At 52.1% G+C, this 24,842-nt stretch overlaps 1 protein-coding gene across 3 annotated transcripts in view; it reads left to right on the forward strand.

Moving 5' to 3' along the window:
* The window catches only part of TBC1D23 (TBC1 domain family member 23), a 1,631,981-nt gene that overhangs the window by 532,011 nt on the left and 1,075,128 nt on the right, over nucleotides 1–24,842 (forward strand). The gene's annotated exons all lie outside the window — the stretch shown is intronic.

Below are 24,842 nucleotides of genomic sequence, written 5' to 3' on the forward strand. Positions count from 1 at the left end.
CTCCTCACCTGGGGGAAATCCCGATTGAAATCGGTTTGGGGATTCCGAAATACGCGGAGAGAAGCGGAACGGCCTCCTTGCCAGGCGAAAGAGAAAGTGAAACTGCCGTGACACCCGCCGGCCCCGGCGTCTCATCCAGCCCTCCCGGAGGACTTCTCATACGTGCTCCTCGAGAGCAGCTAAGTGAGGCCCATTCCTGTCGAGAGGGAGAGGTCTGAGACCGACCCTCCGGTGAACAACGAGGTGGGTGTCAACGAGTGAGCACCCTTCTGCCGCCCGCCGCCTTGGGTACTTGTGCCATGCATTTTCGCACGCGGAAGGTGTGCGCAGGCTCCCTCATCGGCCTGGAGACCGGACTGCGCCCTCTCCTACGCATATACAAAGGGCCACAAAACAAACGGTTCTTCGCTGATCAGCGGATGGACAGCCCGCGATTTATTAAAAGCCGTCCCGGGCCCCACACTGCTCCATATTCGGTCGGCCCCTCCTTTGCAGGGACGCAGAGAGGAGCCTTCACCACCCTGAGGGAATCCATTAGATACTGGGCTCCCAGTATCCCACGACATAACGCACACGCACGGAACCCCTGGAAAGCGCCTTTTCACTTCATTGCTTCACTACTGTCTGAGATAAAGACTCTGGGAACCAACCTGGGCGGCAAGATCGATAGGATTACCCAAATAATGGACGATTTTGAGGAGAGACTGGAGGGTGTCGTGAACAATCAGGCGTCCATTGACACTTGTGATGCCCAAATGGATACGAGATTACGCAACATTGAAAGGCGGGAAGAGGAGATACGACTGAAAATGGATGATTTGGAAAATAGGGAAAGAAGGAATAACCTCTGATTTTTTGGTATCCCGGAATCAGAGGGAGAAACTGAAGACTCACTCAAGGACACGATACATAACATCATAAAAATCCTAATGGCAGATGAAGAGATAGACGAGCCCAAAACTGAACGGATCCACAGGGCTGGCGGACCCCCTGATGGCCCGCGCTCTGCCCTTGCAAAATTCCACCGATACCAAGACAGAAATAGGATCCTGTTGAGGGCCAGATCCGGGGACTCGCTCACATTGGGCGGCGCCTCCATTACCATCTTCCAGGATCTATCATCGCTCACGTTGGCATTAAGACGCCTCTGCAGCCCCTTGACTAAGTGGCTTAAGAAGAGGGACACAAGGTACCGGTGGGGATACCCCTTCTCCCTCACATTTGAGCACAACAGCACGAAAACTGTCCTTCGGTCCGAAGATTAGATCAAAGACTGTATTGCAGACATTCTCGGGACGGCCCCCAGAGGGTGCGAAGGAGATCAGACTAACCAGGCCGGATCACAATGGGAACTCCGGGGCCCCAGAAGAAAGAGAGTAAAAGGATCCAGAAAATACAGACGCCCGAATAACACGCGTGAACAAGGGAAATGAGGACAGATCGTTTGACCTTGGCGAGCTAATGCATGGAATCTTATGAAAAGAACTGTTCGGAACCAAGCTTTTCTTGGCACAGAATGACGTGATCGCTGTAGACATGACAGGGCCGGCAGCGACAACCCCCACACCCTCCCCCCCTAAGTAAGGGGGGAAAAGAATACCTGAAGAAGAGGCCGGACGACGCACGTATAGTTATACTTTTGTTTTCCTTTCTTGATGTTATTGTTGTAATAAATGGAGTTGGGGAGGGGATGGGGAGGAACGGGTAGTGGGGGTTCAACAATATGTGATGATGGTATTCTTGAACAGGACCGAGAGGCAACGGTCCCCAACTGGTGGTCTGATACTGGACTGAACTTTTCCACCATGTCCGAGTCGGACGCCCTCAAAATGCTGGAAACAGCACATCTCCGGTCCCCGGGTTCGGATGAACGCCAGGGACTCAAGAAGGGAGGGAATGGGGGGGGGCGAAGAGAAATTTGGGAACACTAATAGCACCATTTGAATTTATTTGCAACACCAACGTTGATGTGGGACTTGGGGATCGAACAATTGTCTGGTCGCCAGTAGTGAAAGACACTCCAAAGACAGTCAAAGATGGCATCTCCTGATGAACATCAAGTGAGAGACTCACTCAGAGTTGCTTCCATCAATGTGAAGGGGCTGAACTCCCCGACTAAGAGGTTGTTGGTGCTCAGGAAATTTCGCAGGTCCAACATTGACATATTGCTTCTGCAGGAGACTAAGTTCGCCAAAGGAGAAGAAAGAAGCATCGTCGGGAAGCGGGGGGGACTGGAGTTCTGGGGTTCGGGCCCGCTCAGAAAAGGAGGGGTCGGTATCTTGCTTAAGAATGGAATCCAATTGGAGGTGGAAAAGACAGTCTGACTTGGCGGGTCGGACCCTCCTGATTACGGGGAACATAGCCAGAGTGAAAGTGACTATTGCCACTGTATATGCACCTAACACTGGACAGACTGCATTCCTTCAGAAAGCGATCCCAAAAATGATGTTGGAGGCCACGGGGCATGTCATTCTGGGGGGAGATTTCAACCAGTGGGCTGATCCAGATTTGGATTGGAAACCGGGAAACCCAGAAACAAGAAACCAAAATAAAGGGGGACGACCCGAACTTGCTGAGATAATGGACCTGTACAACATGAAGGACGTCTGGAGAATTATGCACCCTGGTGCAACTGGAAACACCTTCTATTCGAACCCCCACCACACATTTACACGTATTGACTATATATACCTCACGAGCGACCTCACAACCACTGCACAACACTCAGATATCATCCCGATAACCTGGTCAGATCACAATATGGTTCTAGTAGCTATCTCCTGGGCCGACCTACCTATCATGGGAGGGAAATGGCGGTGCAACGAGACCCTCTGGAAAGACCCGGTCTTCAAAATGAATATGGAGACCGATATTGAAGAGTACTTTAAAACAAATAATGATGGGGAGGTTTCTAAACAAGTAGTCTGGGAGGCAGGGAAGGCCACATGGCGAGGTGTCTTAATACGGGAAGGGGCCTCTAAAAAGAGGGAGCGGAAGATCATAGAGCAAAGGCTAAGGGTTGAAATAGGTCAATTAGAGGGGGAGATGAGAAAAGAACCTAAAGTGGACCCTGGAAAAATGAAAAGAGCCCAGCTAAAAAGGGAAGAACTGCGACTCTTAGAAAACAACCAAGTGGTACGCAAATTGCAGTTCCTATAACAGACATTTTATGAGAAAGGAGATAAAGCTGACGCCTTATTAGCTGCTAGACTAACGGAACAAAGAGCGGACCGCAGGGTGAACGAAATCATTGAGGATTCCACCCCCCCTCCATACTCCCTGCACTATCCCAGAATCCTTCACCAATTTCTATGAAAAGCTTTACACCTCTGAAATAACTCCTGGCCAACGGGACATATCCGCCTACCTATCATCAATCACTATGCCCACAATAACGAATACAGAAACTGAGCTCTTTGACTCCCCAATCACTGAACAGGAGATCCAGGAGGCAATTAAAAGGCTAACATTAGGCAAATCCCCGGGAGAGGATGGCTATACAGCCAGTTTCTATAAAACATTTACTAAACAACGAACCCCCTTCCTATCAGAACTATTCAACGAAATACTAGACAGGCCTGGCCCCAGACTCCTTCAAAAGAGCATTGATAACGGTGATTCCCAAAGAGGGAAGGGACCCTAAAAATTGCGGATCATAACGTCCGATTTCCCTCCTCAACCTTGATGCTAAAATGTATGCCAGGGTACTAGCAGCCAGACTAGAAACGCTTATGCCTCACCTGGTTCATCCAGATCAAGTTGGGTTTATACTCGGGAGACAGGGGGCTGACTCCATGCGCAAAACACTGCACCTAATCCACGTGGCCCAGGATCTTACCGATGACCCTGTCCTGTTGTCAATTGATGCGGAAAAGGCCTTTGATAGAGTGGAGTGGGAATTTCTGGAAGCAGTCCTGCAGAAGGTCGGAATAGGCCCCAAAGCTAGGAAGGGAATACAAGCGATATGCACATCCCCCACAGCATCAATATCTGTCAACGGAGAATACTCCCGATGGTTCGAATTGCAACAAGGGACTAGACAGGGATGCCCCCTCTCTGCGGTCCTATTTGCCCTTTCACTGGAACCCCTTGCACAAAAGATAAGAACTGACCCTGTGATAGAAGGGATCCGACTAGGTCCTACAGAATACAAAATAGCACTCTACGCGGACGACATTCTCCTCTACATAACCAATCCCTCCGAGTCCATCCCCCATGCCCTTAGACTAATGGACGAATATGGCCAATTTTCCGGCTTCAAAGTAAATAGGACAAAATCCATCCAATTCCCCCTTCAGGGAACCGCAGTAGAAAATGATTGTCAAGTTTCTCCCACCTGGCCTTAAATTGGAACACCTCACACTACAGTATTTGGGCATACGGATTACCAGAACCCTGAATGATCTATTTGAAGCCAACTTTCCTCCGCTCCTTCAGCGATTCGCAGCAGATCTTAAGAAATGGGGTAAACTCACGATCTCCTGGCTTGGCCGAATCAACGCGGTTCAGATGATGTGCCTCCCCCGCTTCCTGTATGCCTTCCAAATGTTGCCAGTTGAAATACCTAAAGGGCTCTTTATTGAAGCTAAAAAAATCATGATGAGATTTATATGGCAGGGAGCCAAGAATTTCATACACCACGCTGACGCTCCCCAAGGACAAGGGAGGGGTTGGGCTACCCGACTTGAGATCTTATTATAATGCTGCCCAGTTACGAGTCTTGATCCCACACCTCAGAGCATCACAACCTCCAATGGGTCCAAATGGACAACCACTCCTTCTCCCCGGCCACAGTATCAGAATGGCTATGGACTCTGCACAAAAGGGTACTAAGGAAAATCAAAGGCCATCCCATATTGAGCACCATATGGAGCATATGGCGAGCAAACAAGCAGATGCGCAAAATTACTACTTGGCCATCCCCGCTCAGTCACTTATGGTCCCCCGGCATAAACAATCATATACCCGATGTGGGTAGGTACCAATCATGGTATGAGGCGGGCTTGGAGAGAGTGGGCCAGCTCCAGAGGAAAGACTTCTATATCACTCTACCGGAACTGACTGAAGCATTGGGTATAGGCACCCTATCCACATTCCAGTACATCCAACTGAAAGGGGTCCTAACGAAGGCAGAATGGAAAGACAAATTGAACAGAGACTTGACCCCATTCGAGAAGATCTTAGATTCTAAACCAGAGATGAAAGGTCTCATATCAGTAATGTACCGGGAACTAATAGCAGCGGGAGACGGATCCACGGAACCCTTGAGGGTCCAGATGGGAAAAAGGCTTTGGGGAAGACATACACCCCAAGCAATGGGATATAATGTGTAGAGCTGCCTCCAGAACATCAATATCCTGTCAATATAAACTACATATATCAACCAAACAGAGACATTAAGCCATTTATCGACGTGTTGACCTGACTCTTTACACAAAAAAATACTGGACAATCCTTTGACCAAGGATCAATTACGTCTACTTGTTACCTTTCCTTGTCCTACCCAGGTCGCAAAATCTTAGTACTTTGAACAAATAGGTACTAAGTTTCGAAAAACTTTGACAAAACTAAACCAAAAAACAGTGGTTCATAATTTTATTACATATACATCACACAGTATCTAAAACAATGTAAAATTGTAAAAAAATACCTAAAAACCTTATACAAATATAAAATACAATTACAAAACCATACAGTACCATACAAAACCCAGTGTTGTATTCAACCTTATAACCTCCTGCCTATACAGAACTGAATAGTGTATAGTGCCTACAAGAACATCACTCTTCCTAAAGAAAGCACATTGGTCGGTAGCTCACAGGTTCACTTTAAATACTGGATACCTTGTGTTTACTACTCTGTTTATTAATACCCTTCATAATGCTACTGAAGGGTTTAATCACAACTGAATTTTCAATGTTGCTTATGTATTGTCACTAGCTCACAATACTACTCAATTGCCCAACATGTTTCGTCCAACAATTCAGTTCAATATAGTGCTCAAGAACTTCATCAGGGGCACCATCTGTACCCTTAAGCTCTCAATGCCTATATGGTTGTTACATCACTTTTCAACATTTCACCCTCAGTGACACTCAAAAGTTACAGTTTCGAATATACTTCAAACATAGTTCTTGACCGTGTCACTCCAAAAGTGTCAATTAACCACGGTACGATAGGGGAGGGTCCCAACATCTATGTCAGACCACTCAAAACCTTTTGACAACGGAAATTAAGCCTCACGTTGATCGATCGTACTTCGTACATTCGCAGCTCATCTTTTCGTCAACACCGATTTCACTTATGAAGCGGCATTGCGTTCTGTCCGTGACAAGTCAATTGCCGAGTGAATTTTCTAATCCACGAACTGCTACGACCTCATCAGTCTCCTCTAAAACCGTGCTATGCGCTCTACTTGCCATCAAACCCTTGCATAGGTTGCAATACGACCCTCTCAGGCTATCTAAAATGTGTCAGACAATGAACCCGACATGCTGGAGGAAATGTGGTCAAACAGCCAGTTACTGGCACATGTGGTGGGGCTGTCCGCGCATGAAAATATTCTGGGACGAAGTCCTAGGGTGGATCAAGGAAATAGATGGCATCCAAAGAGACACTGACCCCACCTCGTGCTTTTTGGCTTAGAAAGGGACGCAGACTATTGGACCAGAGTGAAAGGCTTGACCCCCCCATTTACTACTTGCCGCCAGGGCTCTCCTGGTGATCAAATGGAAATCTGCAGCGGTGCCTGGAAAAAATGAATGGCTTGCCCTAGCCACAAATATCTACCTAATGGAAACCATAACGGCCGCCCAGCACGGCAAGGCCGCCCAATGCGAAGCCCTATGGATGGACTTTAAAAGCCAACACTTAACAGATAACGAATCCCAATCGGACGAGCCTGAGGAGTCTTGATGGAAATCCAATGCCCAAGCAGCAGTAATGAAAGAATTCTCGAAATGAGTGATCATTGCGCGACCAGACAACGGAGGCACGATTACCGTGCTATCGATGTTTCTACGCCTCAACAATGAACAATGGATATGTGCTAAAACACGGGAGGGAGGGGGGAAGGGGAAGTTCTTTAGTCTCAAGAAATACACCTCACTTGCGAACGGAGATAAAGGTTTAACATTGCAAGCTGACATTAAGCCTTCTGTTATTGTTATGTAGCTGAATGTTACGAATGGTGTACCATCTGATGTGTACTTTGGTTTTCTGCTTCTTTTTCTTTGTTGTTTACGATAAAACCAAAAATAAATTAAAAAAAATAAGTACATTGTATATTAATACTGTTGTGGAAAGATACACCACTCAGCAAATAATCCGATCACAAGGTAGTTTGGTAAGAGTTGGCAAAGAAGTGGAGCGACATCCTCAGTACATGAAATACCTGATCCATGTTCCAGGATGAAACGCAATACAGTAAACCCCCTTCTAATATTTACATAGCTGTTATATGAACACATGACATGGTATTCTATGCAAGGGCGTACCAAAAAACGTGGACACAAAATATAAAGTATATTGGTATCTCCAACTTGTTCTACACGATTCTCATAAAAAGCTGTATGAACATCAACTAAATTCTCATTCCTTGGCTAGTAAACTTTGCAGCATGCAGCAGACCTATTCAGAAAAATATTTAGTGAGCCACCATATTCTAGTACAACTACGGTTCTCATAGGGCTGAGACAGTGCCTGGCCTGCCTAATGTTGCCAATTATACATGCTGAAACCGTCTCACCGGCAATGCATAGCTGTAAAACTCACTTGCCTTTGCCAAACAGGAAACACCTAAGAAGCGGCAGACTACGAAGCAAGGTTGCTTCCCGCAACCTGATGTACATTTAGTTTAAACCTGTGCAGAACAACATAGGCTTAGGCTACCTTTCTTTGAGGTGGTGCAGCAAGATTCAAGATGGTATACCTGAACACAGGCTAAGCTCTGTGAGTAAAGCATAGTAGGAATTTGAACAAATAGCAGTAGATACCTAATTTTCCCACCACAAGTGCCTCCTATGAGACCTTTGCTCCAGTCTCGTCCTTTTACTGAATCAGGGTTTCATATGTCACATAATTGTACATACTGACAGTGCAGTTCTTTGGTGGTGTTCATTAAATATAGCATTTGTGTCATTTTTGGTGGCTTATGAACATTTTTTCTGAATATAGGAGTGTAAACATTTGATGAACAGGAGCAACCCATACACATTCCAAATGAGAGCTGAGGTACCGCTGGAACGAAGGATATTCGTAACCCAACATCACACAGACAAATCAGGACTATTATTCTCAAGGAGGGCAGCTTTGGTCTGGCACACGTGTGAGACATTGTCAGTGATATTAATATCAGAATTTTGTATTTAAGTGCAACATTCATTTTTCACAAGAGCGCACATGCCCCCTGTGGATGCCAAGAGGATGTCTAAAGCCATCCGGTTCTGAAGTACCATGATGCAGGTAGCAACCTGTTTGTGGATGAGTAGAAAGAGGGAAGTAGTGGAGGCATTGTCAATCTACTATATTAGCCTTGACATTCTGGACAGCTTGTCCCGGATCAGTTTCACACCCAGCCCAGGGATAAGGTATCCTACCTCACTAATGAAACGTTCCGACCCAGAACTTTGTATTCGAAGGGTCTAAGAAGGGAATGTTCTCCAGCATGGGGTCTGGCATGGATTCACATGCGCATGAATATTCCCCGTCGTCAGGCTGGGAATCCTCAGTAAAGAAAAATCAGTATCAGTTTCGTTTCTGATCTGTCTTTCGTAGTAGTAACCAATCACTGATCTCTGCGTCATACTGACCACAGCCAATGACTGCCATCTCCCTAAGCCCCGCCTCTGGCAGCCATCTTCAGATTTTTACCGCACGTTCAAGTGTTGGGAGTCCTCGTGCTTAGCTCTCGAGCTTTTGCTGCGTTTTCGCGCTTTTTCAGGTGAATTTTCAACTTTTTTGGTTAATCGAGCCTCAAGCTCCACCATTTCTACTCCCGTTAACGGGTACCCGTTGCGGGATTTTCCTACGCCCCTCAAGGGTGAAGATTTCGTCGAATCAACCTTTTGGAGGATTCCAGAAGATTTGCGGCCTACTTCGAGATGGCCCAGCTCACGAGTTCGTCACCCGGACCCAAGCTGTTTCGCAGCTGCCCTGGATGCGTGCTGCAGAATGTGTTTAAGGAAGACGAGCATTCGCGATGCCTCTACTGTCTTCATGGGGACAAGACTCATGTAGAGAAGAACTGCCAGTTCTGCAAGAACTTGTCGGAGCGGACCATGAGGGACCGTCGATCCCGTCTCGCCAGCTGGTTGGAGAAGGGCTCAACGGGTGAGAAGAAGAAGAAAGGGTCCGAGCGGGCTTCTAAGTCCTGTGCGGGCGCCCCGGCGACGGGGGCCCAACATCAGGCCAAGCTCCGCGAGTCTGCTGGCTCTGGGAGCGCCGAAAGGTCAGGCTCTTCGGTCGCCAGGCAGGGCGCTCCTTCCCCGGCACCGTCAACCACGAGCCAGCGTTCCGGTTTGGGGAAGAGGAAGTCCGAGACCCCGTGTAAGCTTCTGGAAGGAGAAGGCCCGGGACGCACCTAAAGTGGTGAAGGCCCCTACCCAGCAGGCAAAGGCCTCTATCGAGGCGATCGTGGCGACTCTGGCCAAGCCGGCAGAGACCCCGCCAGCGGAGACTGCCTCCGGGACTAGAGTTTCCCTGCCGCCAAGGAGGGAATCCTCTTTTCAGCCCATCGTCATGGCCACCATGATGGAAGAAGCGAGGGGGGGGGCACGGTAGCCTCCTCGAGCTCGGGGTCAGCCTCGGAGGAGGAACTGACCGAGGCCGTGAGGAATCTCTAAGTCCATTTCGAGAAGGTTCGATCCCGTAAGGAAGATCCTCGGGAGATAACCAAGGAAGACGACGATGGCGAGGAGGAGCAGCCTTCCCTTCCGGCGCAGCCGGAACCTAGGCCTCAGGATAGCTCGGCGGCCATTTTGTCTGCGATCCAGTCCTTATGCTCTGAGATAAGGATGAGATTACCACGGCCCAGGCCAGAGGACCCGCAACCTGGCCCGTCGGGAAGTCCTCAGAACAAACGACGGAGGACCCAACCCTCTCCTCCACTCGCCCCCGTAAGGCCTACAGTTCCCTCCTCATCCTCTCACGAGTCGGGAGATGATGGTGCGGTGGGCTCGACGACGGGTTCTAAGGGCGACGACGACGACGGAACGGGTCTCCCGTCGCACGGGCCTCTCCGCCCGACGAGATTGGCTCATTCCACGCCATGATCGCCAGGGCGTCCGAATTGTTCCAGCTCTGCCCGGAGGAGCAGAAAAAGGAAGGTTTCCTCTATCAGCGCCGGGAGGCCAAGAGGAAGACCGTCATTGCGGTGCCTCTAATCGATGACATCTGGGAGGAGGGCCTGTCGGTACTCAAGAACCCCTCCACGGCACCAGCCAAACGGGACCGGTACGAGAAGAAATACCGGGTCCCCGAGACCGCTCCCCTGTGCCTCAGGGCCCAGCCAACGCCAGACTCGGTCGTCTCGGCGGCGGCGAAAAAGAAAGCGGCGGGGTCAGGAGCCTCAACGTCGAATTCCCCTCCGGACGGCGAGGGTAGGAAGTTGGACGCCATGGGGCGACGGGTCATTTCGTCGGCGGCGACGACGATCAAAGCGGCCAACGCCCTGGCGATCGTGGCTCGTTACGACAGGGAGCTCTGGTTTAAGCTGGCCCCCATATTGGACTTCCTACCTGACGACAAGAGGTCCGAGGCCCTGGAAATACTTCAAGAAGGCGAGGTGGTGTCGGACCACGCCATAACGGTGGCAACCGATATTGCCGATACCGGGTTCCGCCAGCTGGGCAACGGAGTTTGCCTACGACGACGGGGTTGGCTCCGGGCGACCGACTTCCGTCAGGACGTCCAGACCAGAGTGTTGGACATGCCGTTCGACGGCAGCAACTTGTTCGGGAAGGCGGTGGACGAATCCCTCCGAGCCATAAAGACGGACACGGAGACGGCCCGCGCCCTAGGAGCGCTTCAGCAACGACGGCCCTTTCGGAGCTTCGGAGGCAGACAGAGGGCCTCCAAGAGATCCAGCGGTGGCTCGTCGTCCTACCGCCAGGCGGCACGCTCCTCGTCTCAGGAGGCCTACAGGGGCTGCGGCAAGCAGGGAGCACCTCGCCACCGTCGGCAAGGTGGCCGGGCGGCAAGGCCACCACCTCCAAGCAGGACTGAACCGGCCGTGGCCTCGGGCCCCCACCGAAGCACCCCGGTGGGAGGCCGGCTGACGAAGTTCGTCGGCGTGTGGAAGTCCATCTCCACCGACCGTTGGGTGCTGGATACCCTGGCAAGATGACACTCTATCGAATTCCTGAAGAAGTGCCCTCACGTTCCACCTGTGGCCATGAAGGAAAATCACATCCCACAACTGCTGTTGGAAGTACGGGCGATGCTCAGGAAAGGCGCCATCGAGCTCGTCCCAAAGAGGCTCCGGGGTGTACTCAAGGTACTTCCTCGTCAGGAAGAAGACGGGCGGCTGGCGCCCCATCCTGGACCTTCGTCGTTTGGACAAATACATCAGGTCATAAAAGTTCGGGATGTCACCCTCCAGCACGTGCTGGGACAGCTGGAGGAAGGCGACTTTCTATCGTCGTTGGACCTGGAGGATGCATACTTCCACGTTCCCATCCTCAAAAGTCACCGAAAGTTCCTCAGGTTCGTCGTCCAGGGACGCCACTACCAATTCCGAGCACTGCCGTTCGGATTGAAGTCGGCCCCCAGGGTCTTTACCAAGTGCCTAGCACCTGTGGTGGCGCGGCTGCGCCTGCAGGGGATTCACGTCTACCCCTACCAGGATGACTGGCTGATCTGCTCAGAAACGAGGGAATTCGCTGTCGAACACACTGCGAGGACCGTCCAGCTACTCACAGACCTGTGATTCGCCATAAATTACCCAAAGTCCCACCTGGTGCCGTCGCAGGTGGCCCTGTTTCTGGGAGCGAAGCTCGATACAGTGAGGCGCCTGGCGGCACCGTCGGAAGAACGGACGAAGACCATTCTGGGCAAAGTGCAGCGCCTGCTAGCCACGGACGTGGCCAGGGTGAGGTCCATCAAGTCCCTCCTGGGGATGATGTCCTCTTGCATCTACCTGGTGCGCCTCTGCAGACTACGGATGCGCCCTCTTCAAGAATTTCTTCACGCCCGTTGGATGCAGGCGACGGGCACCTTCAAGGACAGGGTCCCCCTCAACGAGGTGTTCCGGCGGGCGATTCAGTGGTGGGGCTTTCGAGCGCACCTCACAGCGGGCAAGGACTTTCAGACGCCGGCGTACCAGGAGACGGTGACGACGGACGCCTCCCTGGAGGGTTGGGGCGCCCACACCGGAGATCTCCACGCAAGAGGCCTCTGGCTCCCGGAGGAGAAGCTCCTGCACATCAACATCTTGGAACTCCGAGCCGTGTTCTGGGCTCTCAAATCGTTTCTCCCGTCGCTCAAGGGCAAGGTGGTGCGGATCTTCACGGACAACACCACGACAATGTTTTACATACGGAAGCAGGGAGGCACCAGATCCCCAGCCCTATCCAAGGAGGCACAGGATCTGTGGCACTGGGCGGTCGCCCCGGGGATGTTCCTGGTTCCCTTCCACCTGGCAGGAGAAAGAAACACCATCGCCGACTCGCACAGCAGTTAGCTGCGCGCGTGTCACGAGTGGGAACTGCGCCAGGATCAGGTGGATCGACTCTTCCGACAATGGGGCAAACCCCAAATCGACCTGTTCGCAACAGCGACGAACTCGAAGTGCCAGAGGTTCGCCAGCAGGTTTCCCCAGCCGAGAAGCATGGGCGATGCGTTCTCGTTCCCCTGGGACGGCCTATACCTGTATGCGTTCCCTCCGTTGCCGCTTCGACTCATCAACCAGCTCAAGAGGTCCCGGTGCAGGATGATCCTCGTCGCACCGGCTTGGCCGAGGCAGATCTGGTTCCCGGACCTTCTGGACTTGTCAACGTCCCCTCCCATCAAGCTGTCGGCGCACGCGGATCTTCTCTCCAGAGAAGGAGGCGCCATCTTCCACCACGACCCAGCGTCGCTGAACCTGCAGGCTTGGCTCCTGCAGCGCTAGAGTTAGGAGGGTATGATATACCGGCCGACTGCAGAGAGGTTCTTGCAAAGGCCAGGGCGTCCTCGACTCAAATGCTACGGTCACAAGTGGAAGAGGTTCTCTATCTGGTGCCGAGCACAGAAGATCAACCCCCTACGGATTAAGGCCCCTCAACTGCTGGCAAAGGCTGGGCTAGACCATGCCTCCATTAAGATTCATCTGGCGGCGATCTCCAGATATACCAGAACCACAGGACGGACGTCCCTGTGGTCCCATCGACTGGTAAAAGAGTTTATGAAAGGACTGTTCCGGTCGTTCCCGCCGGTGAAGGCCCCGGCGTGGGAACTTAACATGGTGCTGACCAGGCTCATGGGGCCCCCATTCGAGCCGATGCACTCCGCACCGATGAAGTTTGTGTCGTGGAAGACTGCATTCCTGGTGGCCATTACCTCCGCACGACGAGTGGGAGACATCCAGGCCCTATCCTGCAAAGCACCGTACTTGACTTTCCATGCCTCGAGGGTGGTGCTTGGGACGCACCCCTCCTTTATGCGCAAGGTGCCGTCGGACTTCCATCTTAACGAGCCCCTGGTGTTACCTGTTTTCTTCCCGTCTCCTTTGTCGCCGGCCGAGAGGACTTTGCACTCGCTGGATGTGGCTAGAGCGCTGAAGTTCTACGTGGACTGCACAAAGAGTTTTCGGAGGACATCACAGCTATTCGTGAACTTTGGACCTGTGAATCAAGGGAAGGCTCTCTCGAAGTCTTCTATTTCCAGATGGCTCTCCGGCTGCAACATGCACTGCCACTGGTTGGCTAACCGACCGCTGCCAGGCCGTCCGAGAGCCCATTCGACCAGAGCGATCGCTGCTACTACGGCGTTCCTATCTGGTGTGCCCCTGCTGGACATCTGCAGGGCTGCTACGTGGAGGTCGACGCACACCTTCACGAGATTCTACTGCGTCGATCGGGATTCCAGGGAGGAGTCCAGGGTCGGCCAAGCAGTGCTGCGCAACCTGTTCGCTTAAGGTGAGTCTGGTGAGGAGGTAAGAGATGCTTAATGTTGAGTGTTTTGTATTGCTTAATGTTGAGCCTTTTGCCACCTCCCGTGGTTGTGCATGTGTGTACTGCTATGTATTCTTATATTCATGAGCATGTGAATCCATGCCAGACCCCATGCTGGAGAGGGAACAAGTTACTTACCTGTAACTGTTGTTCTCCAGCATGGGTCTGGCATGTATTCACATGCGAACCCTCCCGCCTACCTCTCTGCGGCTCTTCACTTGGTCATACTGCCTCTTCACGTGCTACCAAATCTGAAGATGGCTGCCATAGGCGGGGCTTAGGGAGATGGCAGTCATTGGCTGTGGTCAGTATGACGCAGAGATCAGTGATTGGTTACTACTACGAAAGACTGATCAGAAACGAAACTGATACTGATTTTTCTTTACCGAGGATTCCCAGCCTGACGACGGGGAATATTCATGAGCATGTGAATCCATGCCAGACCCATGCTGGAGAACAACAGTTACAGGTAAGTAACTTGTTCCTTATGGAGTGACTGATGGCTGGCAAGCCATAACCCATACAAGCCCCCCAATTTGGGGGCAACCATGAATAGGCATTGACACCACCAATAAAGTAAGTCCTATGCAAACCCAGACTCTGAGAAAGAAAACTATTGATAAAAATCAAATGTAACATTGTTAATGACTATATACAAACGCTCTGGGTGCCCTTCTACCGAGAACTAACACGGTCAAATAACCTTTTCTCTGGGTAGGTTCCCACTCGGAAGGGTCTACAACCACGTTTTAGCTCACTGTACCTTTCACAGAGGAGAAATATGTATTTGCATATCAGACTGGTCCCACCCACTTGGGCAGTTGAGCACCAGAGAAATGCTAGGCAATTCTCCTCTGAACAAGAGTACCAACAGCAACCCCAGACATGTGTTTCGCCAGGTCAGGCCTCATCAGTGAGGTGAAGCTGTGCCTCTCAAAGCACAGTGAGACAGGTGTCCACGTATGGAGCACCCTGGGTAACCCTGGTCAGAGGAGAATTGCCCAGTATTTCGGTGCTGGACTGCCCTTGTGGGTGGGACAAAGACTGATCTGCAAATGACAGGTCACAAAACAAGCAAGCAATAACAGGTAATTCAAGAGTCCACAAAGTCAAAACCAAGCATTTGCAACAACACAGTGATGGGAGAGCAATGGTGTCTCAAGACAAAACTCCTGCAGTGGTATGATGTAGGTGTGGGGGGCAGAGGGAGAGGGCTAAGAGGGATGGGAAGGCAGGATAGACTGGGGTAAGCCAAGGCAGGAAACACAAGCAAACCAGAAGGAGGGGGCATGGAGGGCATGGAACGGCCCACAACATCACAGCATGCTTACCTGCTGTCTGAGCAGTGGTTCGGGCCCTGGATCCTCCTGGTCCAGACCGGTCCAAACAGGAATTGCCCTTTTCTTTGTCTGCCCTTTTTTTTGTCTGCCCTTACCTTCGGATGCCCGGGCGAGAGACGCCCTTGATCTAAAAGTTGAGAGAAGGAAGAAAGAGGCAGGGCTAAGAAGATGGGTGGTGCTTAGGCCAGGTGACCTAGTCCCACTTGCACTTGCTCCCCATCTGCAAAGGAAGAGAGGCTGGAGGTCTCCTTAAGTGGGGGAAAAAGAGCAGCAACCACGAAGGCACCAAATGGGCGGGGCTTGCTAAGTGGGGAAAAAGAGCGGCACCAGGAAGGCACCAGGTAGGCGGGGCTTAGGCCAGGTGACCTCGACCCACTTGCACCTGCTTCTCATCTGCAAAGGAAGAGCGGCTGGAGGGCTCCTTAAGTTGGGAAAAAGAGCGGCAACCAGGAAAGCACCAGGTGGACGGGGCTTGCTAAGTGGGGAAAAAGAGCGACTACCAGGAAGGCACCAGGTGGGCGGGGCTTGCTAAGTGGGGGGAAAAAGATATCCTTCATCAATATAAAAGAGCAACTCGACATTGGAAAAAAAAAAACCTTATTTCGAGGGGATTGGGTCCTCCGACGTATTCCATATCTATGACAGTAATCACCACAGATGTGCTGCTTCGGAAAATCTTCGGCGCCTGCGTCAATGAAGTCGATACGCTGCCCTCGAGGACCTCCTCCGACGGCCGACGTCACTGGATGTTATAAGTAGGACGCACGACGCCCGTAGCCTCAGTTCTGTTTTTTCCGCGAACGTGTTCGCTACGGGAATCTCGGTGCGCCTCGACTCTTTGGAGTTTGTTGCTTTCTCGGTCCTTCGAACCTGTTTGTGAACTATTTCTTTGTGAAGATGTCTGCCTCGTCTTCCACACCGCGTCCGGCTTTAACAAGTGCGGGGACTGTGGGTCCAAGATGTCCATCACGGACTTGCCCGACGCCTGCCTCTGGTGCCTCGGGGAGGCCCATGACACGGATGACTGTGTCGACTGCCAGTCGCTCACGTCGAAAGCCTTGCGGGAGCGCAAGAAGAAGTTATCGGTAGGTAAGGTGTCCAAGCCCTGGAAGTTGAGGTCTGCAGGGCTTTCGACGGACGACTCGAGGGGTGACTCTCCACATCGTCGTCGTCGGAAGTCCAGTGGGTCTCGGTCCCGGAGTCGGTCTCGCCACTCCTGTGCCTCTTCGAGGCACAAGGCACTCCCGGAAGTGCCGTCATCGGTCGCCTTCCCCGTCCTCATCCGAGGACTCCGCCCGTCGGTGGGTCGCTTACCCCACCAAGCATGCGACACCGGAGGAATGGGCTTCCTTCGGGAAGAACATGTTGGCGATTCTCGAATCGCAGGGCACTGGTCTGTCTGCGCCTCAGAGTGGGGTCGGTCGTGATCAGCCGAGAGATGCCGCTCGCACGCCTTGGGGCTCGGGTGGTCGGCACGATTCGTGCGGAAGGTCCCGCTCGGACAAGGGAAATCGTTCTCGGCATGCCCGGTCCAGGTCCCGGTCCTCGACGTGCTCGAGACCGTGTGAACCTGTGAAGTCTTCGAGGAAGACGTTGACGCCTTCGGCGCCCAGGATGTCGAGGGACACGCTCGGGGCTCCGCCTTCGAGGACTGTGTCGACGCCGTCGATGCTGTCGGCGCCGTGTCTGTCATCGATGCCGATTCTCTGGACGCCGGCGCCGATTCACTCGACGCCTTTCGGGGCTGCCTCGACGGTGGTACCCCGTGGCTCGGGGGAACCACCTAGAAAGGCTCTGGCCAAGGTCAAGCATGGCTTTGGTTCCAGTTCTGTGCCTTCTTACCGCCATCTGGAGTTCATTTCAGAGGTGGATGAGGGCTCTGATGATGGCATGGTGCCTGACACGGTGCCTGACGAGATTCTCTCAGGCCATAGCCAGTTTGAGGACCTGAGGCAGTCCCTGCATGATGCTAGTGGGCTGGACACCTCTCCGAAGGTGGAGTTTTGTAGGCCTGAGCCTAGCACTCATGCCGATTCTTCGTACTGGTGCCTTATTTCACGGGTTACCGAGTACTTAGGATGGTCTGCTCCCCCAGGAGAGTTTGTTCAGGATGACTTTACGGATATCCTCGACATTGGTCCACCAACTGACCCGGTACTGCCGTTTCATATGGCTCTACAGAAGAGGGTGGCAGCGGCTTGGACTGCTCAGGAGAGTCTCCCGGCAGTGAGCAAGTCTGTGCCGCGAAAATACTGCCCAGCCAGTAGTGACCCCTGCTACTTGTCCAAGCACCCTACTCCAGAGAGTTTGGTGGTGCAGACGGCTATGGCCCCGACAAAGCAGGCGTCGTACCCTGCCATCCCTCCTGATAGGGACGACAAGCGTTTTGACGGCCAGGCGAAGAAAGTGTTTTCTGCAGGGGGTATGGCGCTTCAGGCGGCCAACTCCATTTGTGCGTTGTCTCGTTTCACGCACACTCTGTGGAACTGTGTTTCCTTGGCGGCTGAAAATATTCCCGAAGGGGATGAATGGGATGGTTTCCTGGCCATGTTTCAGGATGGCAAGGATGCCATGTGTTAGGCCGTTCACTCGGGTTCGGACATGGCAGATTGCGTCAGCCGGTCCATGGCGGCAAGCACCGTGATACACAGGTTTGCGTGGTAGCGGAAGTCGGGGTTTGCTCCTGATGTGCAGACCCGGCTCCTCAACATGCCCTTTGACGGGGAACATGTTTTTGGCAGCAAGGCTGACGAGAGCCTTGAGCAGTTACAGACCGCAAAAGCTGCAGCAAAGTCGTTGGACGCTGCAGTTCGACAACCTCCGCCTTTTCGTTCAAGGGGACAGCAATGGAGGGGAGGTTCCTTTCGTTATTACTCATCCTTTGGTAAAGCGAGAGGAGCTGCCTGTCAAAGGGGCCACTGTAGGAGTGCCAGAGGTGGAAAACAAGGTACTCGAGGTGCCCAGGCCGCTCGGGCTGTTGCCTCTTTGCCCTCAGGCAACGGCTCAGCCGCTTCAGCTCAGTCATGAGGCCATGTCCCATGGTTCGGCGGTTGGGGGAAGGCTGGCGCAGCATCTTGCAGAGTGGCGTGCCATTACTTCAGATGTGTGGGTTCTGGAGATCATGACCCACGGCTACTGTCTTCCTTTCTTTCAGAGGCCTCAAGACAATCCACCGGGGAATCTCTCTTTGAAGAGTCCGGATCCGCTCCTTGCGCAGGAAATTAAATCCCTGCTGGAGAAAGGCACCATAGAACTGGTGCCTGTAGCAGAGAGGAACAAGGGATGGTATTTCCCTTATTTTATGATTTCCAAGAAAGACGGGGGATTGAGACCCATCATGGACTTGCGCGGTTTGAACAAACTCCTCAGGAAGGACAAGTTCAAGATGGTTACTCTCTCTCAAGTCCTCCAGGCCCTTCAACTTCAGGACTGGTTCATGTCTCTCAACCTCAAGGAAGCTTATTTTCATGTGCCGATCCATCCAAAGCACAAGAAGTTCCTGAGGTTCGCACTTTCAGTTTCGGGTCCTGCCGTTTGGATTGACCTCCATCCGAGGGTCTTCACCAAGCTCATGGTAGTGGTGGCAGCGCACCTCAGGAAAGGGGGAGATTCACGTCTACCCCTAAGTGGACGATTGGTTGATCAGGGCACGCTCTCCCGAGCAAGTCCAGGATCATCTGTCAGTCACCTGCCACTCCCTCCACAAGCTGGGCTTCTCCTTCAAAGTCCCACTTGATGCCAACACAGCGGCTCCAGTACATCAGAGCAGTGCTCGACACATCCCTGGGGGCAGTGTTTTCCTCCCCAGGTGAGGGCTCTTCACATTCAGCAGATGGTACACAAGTTTCGACATGCCCAGAGTCTCCCGGCGTTCGAGTTCTTGAAGCTGCTCGGCCTCATGGCATCCTGCATTCTTCTGGTGACAGAGGCCCGACTGTGGATGAGATCTTTGCAGTGGTCACAGTCCTCCGGCAGGATGTCGGACCCCGTTCAGGTGCCTCCCTCGGTCGCCCAGGATCTTCTGTGGTGGGCCGACGAAGGCAATCTGATGAGGGGGGCTCCATTTTGGCTGCCCTGGCCGGAGGTGACGATCGTGACGGATGCATCCCTCACGGGATGGGGAGCTCATGCCAACGAGTTGACAGTTAGCGGTTGTTGGTCTCTGTCGGAGTCCAGACTCCATATCAATCTGTTGGAGCAGAGGGCTTTCAGGCTTGCCCTGAAGGCTTTTCTGCCGACTATGCGAGGAAAGAATGTCCCGAGTCTGACGGACAACACAGTGGCCATGCACTACCTCAACAAAAAGGGGGGGCAGGGGTCACTTCCTCTGTGCAGGGAGGCTATCCAGCTCTGGTTCTGGGCCATCCAGCAGGAAATTTCGATCTCGGCAGTTCATCTGGCCGGAGACGAAAGCGAGACAGCGGACTCTCTGAGCAGGCAGACCGCAATCTCTCACGAGTGGGAGCTGGCTCAGGAGATTCTCCTGGAGATCTTCGCCCTTTGGGGGACCCCTCAAGTGGATCTCTTCGCCCCCAGTGTCAACCGGAAGTGCGAAAGGTTCTGCTTGCAGGAATTTCCTCCAAGAGGAGCCTTAGGAGACGCGTTGTGGTGGAGTGGTCCTTCCCACTGCTGTACGCGTTTCCTCCAGTCCCCGTCATCCCCGCAAGTGCTGCAAGGTTACGGAGGTTCGGTTCCCGGATGATCCTCATTGCTCCGGCTTGGGCCCGGAGGACGTGGTACCCGGACCTTCTCGACTTTTCCATCTGCCCTCAAGGTCGTCTTCCCTACCGAGTCGATCTGCTCTCACGGGAGGGGGGTCAGGTTCCAGGTTCTCCATCCAGAGGTCAGGTCCCTCAACCTTCACGCTTGGCTTCTGAAAGGTTGAGGTATAAGGATTGGGACCTCCCTGAAGACATGATGGAGGTGTTGCTTTCGGCCAGACGGCCGGTAACAAAGTCCCTGTACCGTTGCCGTTGGAGAAAGTTCTGCGACTGGTGCAGGGTTAAGAATGTGGATCCTTTTTCATGTGACATTCCTGTCGTTCTGTTTTTTTTGCTTTCTTTGGCCCACAAGGGCCTGCAAGTGGGTACCATTAGAGGTTACCTGGCGGCGCTGTCTATTTTTAAGCGCTCGTCTGAGGAGTGTTCTTATTTTAAAATCTCTTTAATTTCTCAGTTTCTGAAAGGGCTCACTAATGTGTTCCATCCGTCACCTTTCCTGGTGCCTGGTTGGGATCGGAACCTTGTTCTCAAGTTTCTAATGGGTGCTCTATTTGAGCCTTTGCATTCTTGTCCTTTGAGACTGTTAACCCTTAAAACTGTATTTTTAGTTGTGGTCACTTCCGCTCGCAGAGTGAGTTACAAGCACTTTCAGTTAAGCTACCCTTCACTGTGTTTCATAAGGACAGGGTTGTCCTTAGAGTTCGTCCTTCCTTTCTTCCGAAGGTGGTGTCGGAATTCCATTTAAGCCAGAAGGTTATTCTTCTGGCATTTTATCCTCCTCCACATCCTGGTAAGGAAGAGTAGAGGCTCCATGGGCTGGATACTAGGAGAGCTTTAAGCTTCTACATTTCATGCATGTCCCGGGTTAGAGTGGACGATCAACTCTTTATTGGTTACGCTGAAAGGCGTTTGGGACAAGCTGTTACTAAGCAGACTTTGTCTCGATGGATTATCTCGGCAATTTCTGAATGTTACCGCTTGGTGGGTAAGGACCATCTGGTTGGTTTACGGGCCCATTCTACTAGGGGTATGTCTGCCTCTACTGCCCTGCAGAGGGGTGTTCCTATTCGTAACATCTGTGATGCAGCCAACTGGGCTTCAGTCCATACTTTTGTATGTCACTACTCCATCGATTCTATCCAGGGGCTGGATCTGGCCTTTGGCCAGGCGGTCCTTTACTCTGCAATTTGATTGGGCATTCTAAATTTGTATATTCTAACTTCTTTTTCCACCTCCTTACGTTGGGACTGCTTTGGGAGTCTGTCATAGATATGGAATACGTCGGAGGACCCATTCCCCTCGAAGAACAAGTTACTCTCTTACCTGGTAACGTTATTTCGATGGGATGGTCCGACGACGTATTCCATATCGCTCCCTCCCTGCCTACCTTGCTACAGAATTTCTTATGCAATTGCAGCTTAAGTTTCCGCAAGGCTTTCTGTGGTCATACTGGCAGAAGATTGGTGCCACATGTTCTGGGAAAAAACTACAACTGAGGCTGCGGGCGTCGTGCGTCCTACTTAAAACATCCGGTGACATCGGTTCGACAGAGGCCCTCGAGGACAGCGTGTCGACGTCATCGATGCAGGACGCAGACGCCGAAAGATTTTCCGAAGCAGCACAGCTGTGGTGATTACTGTCATAGATATGGAATACGTCGTCGGACCATCCCATCGAAATAAAGTTACCAGGTAAGAGAGTAACTTGTTCTTCTGATGGTTGTATCTGCTTAGATTCACATGCTCCAACACTTCCTCCCCGCTCGGGTGGAAGGAACATAGACGTCTCACTACTTTTCTCTCTTTTATGTACTCTCACGATAATCATTAGGCTCCCTCATGGCAGAAAAATACAATCGGAGGGACCTCGACGCGTAAGGGATCTTGGGTACACTACACGTCATGTTAGGGATAGTGTTACAGGCACGCCCATGTCGAAGTTCCCTTTCGATCCTCGAAAGACGAGATGCAATACTCTGCGGTTACCACTGAAAGTCGGACCATATGCACAACATGTGAATCTAAGCAGATACAACCATCAGAAATGCTTTTACGGTGAGTAATGCATGTCGTCCAATTTCAAAATAATCTAAAGGGTATAAAAGAGGCAGGATGAAAATGTAAAGTTGCAAGTTACTAGCCATGCATAAATGTCACTTGCACTCTTACCTCTTCACATGCAAGTCCATATTAGCTTTCCATTAGCTAGTGGCAAGTGCAAATTTGGGGCCTGAAAGAGGCTACTTTTCTTGCTGGAGGTTTATTTAACCAGACTGTGATACCCTGTCATACGGTTTCCTTGTATTGCAATGAAAATAAGTGGTCTGTTCATGTTGGTTACAATCTCAGCCACACACAGAAGATGGAAGCGCTTGGATACCCAGTGTGTAAGCGCTACACAAAACTGCAAAGTACAAACCGATATATAATTGCGAACCGATTCTCAATAAGATGTCAGACTCTGACAGACCCGCAGTATTACGGCTAGCATGCACGCAACCTGCAATGTTTGAATTCAGCAGCCCACATCAGATTCCTGATATTTCATACCCTACTAAATAGCTGTGGCTGTTTAAAAAATATATTTACTGTTCTCTTTGGGTAAAAGGGTCATCATACCCAACGCACTTGTGGCATACCGTAATATTGCATTCAGCCAGCATTCAGCAAGTCTCAAGTTGCCTCCAAAGGATTTGGCGGCAGCTCTTCGTCGTACCGTCAGGTGGCCCGTACTTCGTCACTGGAAGCATACAGAGGTCGCAGCAAGGCCGGTGGACATCGTCGTCGTCACCCATGGGCCCAAGGTGGCAAGGCCTCAGCGAAGCAGGACTGAACCGGCCGTGACATCGAGCCCCCACCCGAGCACCCCGGTGGGAGGCTGGCTGGCGAACTTCGTCGGCGTGTGGAAATCCATCTCCACCGACCGTTGGGTGCTGGATGCCCTGGCCCATGGACACACACTGGAGTTCCAAAGGAAGTGTCCCCACTTTCCACCGGGGCCAGGAAAGAAAACCACATTCCACAGCTACTTCTGGAGGTACGAGCGATGCTGGAAAAGGGCGCGATAGAGCTCGTCGCGAAGAGGCTCCGGGGCTCCGGAGTATACTCACGGTACTTCCTCGTCCGAAAGAAGACCGGTGGCTGGCGGCCCATCTTAGACCTCCTTCGCCTCAACAAACGCATAAAATCCTCAAAATTCCGGATGGTCACCCTTCAGCACGTGCTAGGACAGCTGGAAGGAGGAGACTTCCTATCGTCACTGTACCTGGAGGATGCATACTTCCACAGCCCCATACACAAAGGACATCGAAAGTTTCTGCGCTTCGTGGTCCAAGGGCGGCACTATCAGTTCAAGGCACTGCCCTTCGGTTTGAAGTCGGCACCAGGGGTCTTCACCAAGTGCCTGGCACCAGTGGCGGCGTGGCTGCGCCTGCAGGCGATCCATGTCTACCCCTATCTGGACGATTGGCACATTCGAGCGAAGTCAAGGGAACTCACCGTCGACCACACAGCAAGGACCGTCCGCCTTCTCACGGAACTGGGGTTCTCGATAAACTATGCAAAGTCCTGCTTGGTGCCATCGCAGGACGCCCTGTTCTTGGGGGCCAGGCTCAACACAGTGGCGCGGCTGGCATCACCGTCGGAGGAGAGAATAAAAGCCATCCTGGTCAAGGTACAACGGCTGTTGACCATGGAAGTTGCCAGGTGAGGTCCATCAAGGCCCTGCTTGGCATGATGTCATGCATCTACCTCATGCGACTGTGCAGGTTGTGGATGCGGCCGCTGCAGGGGTTCCTCGACGCCCGTCAAGTGACGGGAAGCTTCGAAGACGAGATCACCCTCAACAAGACTTTCTGTCAAGCGATCCGGTGGTGGGGCACCCGCGTGTATCTCGCGGCGGGCATAGACTTCCAGACCCCAGCGCATCAGGAGATGGCGACGACGGATGCCTCCCTGGAGGGATGGGACATGCACACCGGAGATCTCCACGCAAGAGGCCATTGGCTCCCGGAGGAGAGGTTGCTGCACATCAACGTCCTGGATCTCCGGGCCGTATTCTGGGCCCTCAGGTGAGGAGGTAAGAGATGCTTAATGTTGAGTTGCTGACATGCTTAATGTTGAGCCTTGCCACCTCCCGTGGTTGTGCATGTGTGTACTGCTATGTGTTCTTGTATTCATGAGCATGTGAATCCATGCCAGACCCCATGCTGGAGAAGGAACAAGTTACTTACCTGTAACTGTTGTTCTCCAGCGTGGGTCTGGCATGGATTCACATGCGAACCCTCCCTCTGACCCCTCTGCGGCTTTCTCTTGGTCCTACTGCCACTTTACGTGCTACCAAATCTGAAGATGGCTACCAGAGGAGGGGCTTAGGTAGAGGGCAGTCATTGGCTGGGGGCCGTATGACCCAGAGATCAGTGATTGGTTATTTGTAAATAGACAGTTCAGAAACTAAACTGAAACTGATTTTTTTCTTTACCGAGGATTCCCAGCCTGAGGACTGGGAATATTCATGAACATGTGAATCCATGCCAGACCCACGCTGGAGAACAACCGTTACAGGTAAGTAACTTGTTCCTCCTTCCCTCCCAACCAGTCAAAATATACTTTCTCCAGTCTGCTACATTTGTT

Source organism: Ambystoma mexicanum, chromosome 7p, assembly GCF_040938575.1.
Source record: "Ambystoma mexicanum isolate Mex_15411 chromosome 7p, UKY_AmexF1_1, whole genome shotgun sequence".
In the NCBI taxonomy this organism is placed as follows: Eukaryota; Metazoa; Chordata; class Amphibia; order Caudata; family Ambystomatidae; genus Ambystoma; species Ambystoma mexicanum.